Below are 7916 nucleotides of genomic sequence, written 5' to 3'. Positions count from 1 at the left end.
CTTCCGAAGAACGGGTCCCAGCTACAGCTCCGCTCGGTGGAGGGGGGGATATGCATGTGTGTGTATTAGAGTATTTAAGACTCCGTAAATCGCGTGAGAAGCTGCTACAAGCTTTGATAAGGGCTCTTGGCAACTCTTCGGGCTGTGTGAGTTTTGGTTGGCCCAAGTTGCATGAGCAGCAGGGTGAGGAATTAAGAGTTCAGCCTCGAAAAAAACAAACATAGAGCCCTTTTTCACACTTCAAAACAGTCCACCAGCCTTCTACCTCTTATTCTGCCGCTAAGCAGAATCTATTTGCATGAAAAAGCATCCATTAAATGTTATGGTTTTTAGACATATCAAGATAAGTGCTTTCTAGAAACTTGCAGATCTGTGGATAAAGTAGCTTATACCTTAAAATGTGTTTAACCACTTTTACAGTTTATAAGCCAGATTCTGTCTGCTACATTAATGTGAACTGTATGCAATTAAAATTTCTCAATACCAAGGTATATCACTGTACATTAGAAATAAGTGCGACCTTAACAATCTGAAAGCTGAAATAAATTTTCTTGCTTAACAGTCTGTTATGAGATTCACAAATGTTATCCCATAGAAAATGCAATGTTGTGGAGTGTTGGGCAGGCAGAAAAATTCCATTGTTTCAGTCTTAAGTTCTCTAAACATGTACATCATGCAAGTGCATGTGTGTATTAACACACACACGCTTGTCTTTTGTGTTCTCTGTTTTCTTTTGCCTGGTGTATCAGGTTTAAACTTCTTGCTTATGCTTTCAAGGCCCTGAAGTACTCTGACTCAAGACTGCATCTCTATCATTAATGTCTGTTGTCATTTCTCCTAACTTCTCAGCAACAGTATGCCTACCATGCCTTCTCTCTTATCCCAACTGCCTATTTTCTACTAGTCTGCCTTCATCTATGAAATTCTCCTCTTTTGTATTACCTAGAAGAAAGAAATTACATTGTTCCTAACACCAGCAAACTATTACAGAACCATTAAGGTAACTATGTTACCTAATTGAGTAAATTGAGTCAATTGGGTAACGCAAGATCTTGTTATTATAACCTTTGTCCTTAAAAATGTGAACTAATATAATGCAGCTGCTAAATTGGATCTCAGCCATTTAGTTTTCCTAAAGATCATGATTCACAGTACTTCATAAGAGCAGTCAGAACTGGCCTCTGGGGTTAGTGAGTTGCTTGAATATGATACCCATGTTTCTAGGAGGACTCCAGATTGCTTTTGAGCTGTGAAATTTGTGCCACCTAAAGTGCCATGCCTAATGATTTCTTTCCCAACCAGCTGAGCCAGCTTCCCTAATTTGTTGGGAGACAAGTACAGTGCCAGGTCTAAGTCACATCATGAGAGCAGTATTACCACACAGGGACCTAACAATAGCATTGCAGTGGAGTCTTTCACCCTCAAACCAAACCTGATTAGCCCCCCCTTCCTGTTCTCCACCCCCTATGACCAACTCTTTATCAACATCTGTCATGGTCTTTATTTCTGTGATGTAATAATATTTTTTTAAAGAGCTATGTAAGGGAAAAGATCAATAATGCCCTTTGCATTTCCAAACAGCTGTAGCTGGAATGACCTTTGGCAACCATTTCTTAAATTGTTGATAGTTTGGCATGAATGTTAAGAACAATCTGGACTCTTTAGAGATTCTGGAATGTTTTAAAATCTGAGTGCACACACTTTTTCCATAAAACAAAGCTTGTAAGTCTGCATCCCAAAGATCAGCTTGATTGAATATAGTCCTGGGTATCATAGATTGAAATAGTTTGAAAGTATTATGATAAACTAACCCAGGGTTCTAATCTGTTTTTGTTGCTGAACAGGCTCTTTCCATTATTCCATTCAAGAATCTAAATGACATATCTTGCAAGATGGCAGAAAAAAGGTTCCATATTGATACCAGTAAATTTGGAAAAATATATTTGAAATAAGACACAGTTTTCCTAGCTAAAACAGTATGTACCAATCCTCCAAATCTAGGCAGAAGTAATAGAAGGATGACTCTGTGACTTACCCCTGCAGGCAGCAAAGTTAGCTTGACTGTAAGGGATATGTACACTCTTCTCATTCAACCCGCACTGGATTTGTTGCCAGCTCACTACAGGTACTTTTAAAAAATTTGTTGGAACATAGTCCTTTACTGCCCCAAGTTTGCAATAAGGACAAAACATTGCCCATAGGAAAAAGCTCCTTGTAGACATTTGCCGTGTTAGAAATCCAGAGTTAGCATCTCAGTCTTCTTGGTGAAATCTGAGGGGGGAGGTACTTATGAAATATTTTTCTTCTGTGGTTCATAGATTGACAATTTTTGAACCTTTCATTCAATTTTCAGGAAAACTTTATTAAAAGCATGAGGATTTCTATTTGTCAGTGTTTCAATGGTCCATCTTTTCAGATAACCCATCCTTAAGGAAGAAAAGTACCCAAGTTCACATAAAAAGTTGGAAGAACTGTCACAGCAGACAGTAGCATACTATAAAGAATCTGTCTTCCTAAATGGCCAGTTTACAGAAGATTGAGTACCTTTGGGTACCTTGTTCTTTGTGTACTGATATGTTGATTTAAGCTGGTATGTTCATTTAAGAAAATGAAGAGGTTGCATTATTCAATGGTAGAATTAAACCAAATCTTACCACATTTATGATTTTTTTCATCAAAATGAAATGTGCGCTAACACTCACCCTAAGGGGTTCTTATCCAATACATTAGTTAGACTCAAAAATATCACAAACAACTATTATCTGAAATCACTAGCAAAATGTCTGGTTTTTTTGCTTTTCTTTTGTGTTTGTGGTGCTTTCTTTTCCATTTCCCTCCATTTACTTAGTCAATGGTTTATGCTGCACTGTTCCTCATAGAACACAGTGCCATCAAAGTGGAAGAGACTCCAGGTAGTTTTAATCTGTTTTTGTAAAGGAATATGATCCCTCTGAGATGTATGCCGTCCGTTCATTCAAAAATGGTTTTTCAAAAAAGCAACCCATTCCTCATTTTCGTTACCATCTCTTCATTCTCTGCAGGGTATTTTCCAAGTTGCTATGTGACATCATACCTGTGAATGGATTATCAGGCAATGCGTATAGCAGGATATACAAACACAGGCAGCATGTGCACTTTGGTATGTAGCTTAGTGCATTTCCCCAGCTTCTACTGAGAAGAACAAGTGGGAAACAAAGATAGAGAAATGACACAAATGTCCAACTTTGCATGGGGTAAATAAAGAACTGATTTCGGGTCACATACTTAATCTGGTGTAACCAAACCTTCCTTAACAAGAAACTTAACTGTTCAGCAAGTATAAAACAGTTTTCCATGTCCAAGAGGCTTTTTCATAATGAAATTTCTGTATGATCTCTTTGCATGTATTAAATTGAAAGGCATCAATTACTGCATGAAAAGATGAGGTTATGCAGCTAGGCTTTATTTCAGATATTATATGTAAATAATATAAAATAATATAAAATAATTCAAGACATAGGCTGGTTGCCAGAAATATCTAACTAACTCAGAGGGCAAGAAACTGAATGAGCAACAGGCGCAGAGATTTGTCAAAATGCATTTTTAAAGCACAACATCATGTCAGCTCATGGTAGGTGAATGGCTAAATTATTTTGTTCATCCAGGACAACAGCAGTAGATGCACAAAAATGTAATTTACTTGGTGAAAATAAGTGAAAACAGGATACATCAGAGTAGAGTACAAGAAAATAGTTGCGAAAAATCTACTTTTATGGTGCTCATACTACATGCTTGAGATGCCAAGACTTCCATGTTGAGATTTGGAGTAAGACACTAAAACAGTCCTATGATTGTCTGTCTTTTCAAAAATAGCAGGCTGGATAGAAGACAGTACAATACAGTAGTTTTTTTTAAATACAAGAAATAGAAATTGAGATTAGTATTATTGTCATAATAGAAATGACAGTTAATGCATTAGCAGTATATGAGAATAAAAAGGCTTGGTTTAGTAGCTTAATGAGAATCATACAGTGTAGATCACTTTGCATTATAAAATAGAAAAGAGAAGTCACTGAGGTCATTAAAAAAGGGAATGAGAAACTCATATAGTGCAATTTCCTGATTCTTAAGAATATCTGAAAAGTATACAATTTGTCAGAGCATGTGGGAGGATGTTACAGTAAATGAGAGGCAAGAGAGGCAATGACTGGTTTTTAGATTGCCTTCAACTGATATTAGAGAAGGAATGCTAAGAGGGAGAGTTTCCTGTCCATTTGGAAGCATCTACTACTACTGAAAGAAAAGTTTTGAAATACAGAAAATAATGTAGTAACAGATATCTAGGGAAAAGGGGAAGAAAATAGCTGCCTAGGAAGCTAAGGACAAAAGATTTAGGAACCCTGTCCTGGATACCTATTGAGAGAGCTCTCCAGCATGTGTTTCCTTGACCAAATTCCTTCTGTCATGCTGAATATTGATTCAGCCTGTATCTTAGGCATCACAATTGTAAAGTTTTCAATCCATTGTCCTGCATATAGATCAAATAACTGAGGATCAATAAGCTATTTGTGTTTCACTGTAGATACTTAATACTTTTAAGGAAAAATAAAAGCTCAGAACAATTAATGTAACACAATGCTCAATGAGGATATAAGCATTACTATTAAAATAAATTTTAAAAACTTACTAGGTAAGGTAGGAAATTTGGGGTTAATCTGATGCCTGAGATAACACATTTAAAAAAATTGAGTCTGCTGGAAGAATGAGAACATGAGCATGAGGCCTTGCTAGGAAGGCAGTTCTGCAAGGTGTTAAACTTCTCAAGGCTCGAGCCAGGCTCTAAATGAATAAGGAAGGATTCAGTGTTAAAGGATGCCCTGCCCTTTCTCTATCTGATATAATTATAGGAGAACCTTTAAAACCCTGTATTTGGCACTCTCTTTAAACACCCCAGCAGTATGGCAGCTGGCAGCAAAAACGAAACAAAAATATGTGAACCCCTCCCATGCCTCTTGCAACTTTGGCAACACACTATATGCAGGACTGACTCTCTATTCTGTTAATTTGATTATCAACCCATCAAGAATGCAAATATCTACAAATTTGGAAAGAAAATGTTGTAGGTTTACACTCAAATTGTGAAGGGCTTCTTAAAATCTAGTGTGAGCAATCAAAATCAGACCAGCCACCCAGCAGAGTAACTTGTGTTTCTTAGAACTATGTAATTCTAGTGCAAGTGATTTGTTTACTTCCTTTAAGGATTAAAACCACAGAGATAAAAATAATGGGTTTTGATATTTGTTGAAATGCTAGAGTCTGATTAATTATTTTATTTGATAAATACTATTAATGGGCCTTCTTTGAGTAATATTCAGTTGAGGAGAGAAAAACAGGTTTTTATTATATTTTAACATTTAAAAGTAAGAATATTACAAAAAAAGAGAAATCTCAGAAAGCCCTCCTTCCAACTCTGAAAAATAAGGAGTTAGCAGGGAGACATGAATCCAGTGAGCCCTCCTTATTCTGCTTTCCAGTTTTATGTATTGTCTGATGGTGATAGTTGTCTTTCAAGCTAGTGTTTTGACTCTTTCCTTTTTTTTTCTATACACATCTCTATCTAAGTACATCAATTTCTGGATGTTCTGTTTTAGAAAAAATCTGTCTCATACAGAGTATTTTTTGAGCTGGGGCAGACTATTTTGTGCTGCAGAGTGATTGTTACATGTATGTTTTAGGAAACTTCCACAACTGTCTTTGTGCAAAAACTTGGAAATGCTACAGAAAACTTGTGCTGTGCTATAGATAAACATCTGGTCATAAGAATGATGTAGTGACATTCAGAAATTACATAAAAACATAAACAAAGCTCAAAGAAAATTATGAAAAAGGAAGCAAAAAAACTGGTGAGTGATGTACTTACCAGTTTTACACTTATCACGTAAAATGAAATTAAGAAATGATTAAAAAATCTCAAATGTTAACACCATGGCACTTTTTCTTGTAGGAACTTCATTCTTTTAAATTATTTTTTTATGCTTAGTGTTATGAAATACATGAAATTGAATCAGAAACTGAGTAAAACCAACAAAAAATACATAAAACTACGAGAATCAATTTTGTAATTTCTGAAGGAAATGTCATTGTTGATATTGGTGAAAATACAAAAAACAAGCATAAATATTTGCTTCAGGTATGATCAATATAAGCTTAGATGCAGATATTAAAAATAATAACATTTTTTTAAAAAATCTATTAAAATGAAGTGTCCTATGCCAAAGGGAGGACTGTAGCTAATACTTAAAAATTTAGCCACTAGCCTGTTTTTGAAGTGTTTTAACTAATAGAAGTTTACAGTCAATTAATGAATATTATTTTTGATCACTGAAAAGCTCTCAGCTAGTGCTGAGTGCTTATGGATGGTGTACACAGGTACCTTTCACAAATTCTCAGCTGTGTGACCTTCAGAGAAAATAAGATGTATTTGCTAGACAATTGAGAATGATATATTGTGGACTTTCTGGCTGAAATTCTTAGATGAATCTTGACTTACAAAGGAACATTCAGGGTTTTAAGGAACTCATCTATGCGGCTTGATAAAAGAACCATGTTATGCTGGTATAAGAATCTTTATTTTTTTATGAATGCAGCCACAAGCATCCTTCTGTTCATATTAAAAACTCCAACTAAATATTTAGTGCAAGTCTATGTGGAGGCATTATCTGCACATGCTGAATTCCTTTACTGAAGGAATTCCTGCTTACATAATAGGATTTCCTTCATATCACCATTAGAAAGAAGCTGAAATCCTCAATGTAATTATTTGGCTAAGTTTGAATTTGCCATTATATTCTAGAATATCTGAAAATCTTACTAGTAGGTACATTCTTCTAAGACAGTGTAAATAACTAGGTATCTTTCTTCCATTTTATATTTCTGCTATTTGGGCAAGTAGAAATAAACTTATCCATTTTTAGAATTATTGTCTAACTGAAAGCCTTTTTTTACTACTAGAAAAATGATATCTTTGACTATGTTATGAAACTTGAAACCTCACAACGGTTTTGTTTGGATGGTAAATCTATAATGTATTGCAAAAATTTTTGCATGAAGTCATATAAATAAGTCTTTCAAGACACTTCAGAAGTCATATAAAAACAGAATGCACAACCACATCAAATATGGTAACATACTTAGGTATTTGTGACAGAAAAGTAACTGATACATTCTTTTAAATATTTTAATATTTTCCAATTAGCAGTTACAGTACAGAATTAAAAAACCCCTCAACATTTATTGGATTAATTCCATTTTGAAATTAGGCAGAAGCTGGCAGCAAAAGTAGTTTAACCTTATTTCATTTCATATATGCACATTCATTAAGAAAATACCATGAAAAGATTGAGGTCACATATGTCTATGAACTGGAGACAATAAAAAGTATTTACAGGAAATATTTAATTTTGCTCATGCACTAAACTACTACATTTCAAAAAACATTTATTTAAAAATTTTTTGATATTTTATTTTTAATTTTCTCAATAAGAGATCTTCGTGAGTGTCCTAGTTTGAGCAGCCGGGAGCAGTTTATCACTGTGTGGGTGTAACCCAGACTGTGTATTCTACACCCTCCATGTCATTTCCCAGGAACTATTAACAATAGACCATTTGCAGCAGCTGCCCAGAGCAGCCTATAGTTATGGGTGATGCCCTGACCCCTCAGATTATAGTTATGGGTGATGTTAACTCCCCTCCAGGGAGTCATTAGCACCTTCACACCCAGCCTGAGGGATCATGTCTGCTGTCAGGCCACCAAGGATTCCAAAAATATCTCATGACTCACAACCACCCACTGTGGAACTCCCCACCCTGGGGGAGCTACTGGGCATTCCCACGCGAACCTGTGTGTATATAATCTTGGGGTCTTGGGACTTCTGGTA

Source organism: Corapipo altera, unplaced genomic scaffold (genome assembly GCF_003945725.1).
Source record: "Corapipo altera isolate COAL_440 unplaced genomic scaffold, ASM394572v1 22b, whole genome shotgun sequence".
NCBI classification, from domain to species: domain Eukaryota; kingdom Metazoa; phylum Chordata; class Aves; order Passeriformes; family Pipridae; genus Corapipo; species Corapipo altera.
This window is presented reverse-complemented; position numbering follows the sequence as displayed.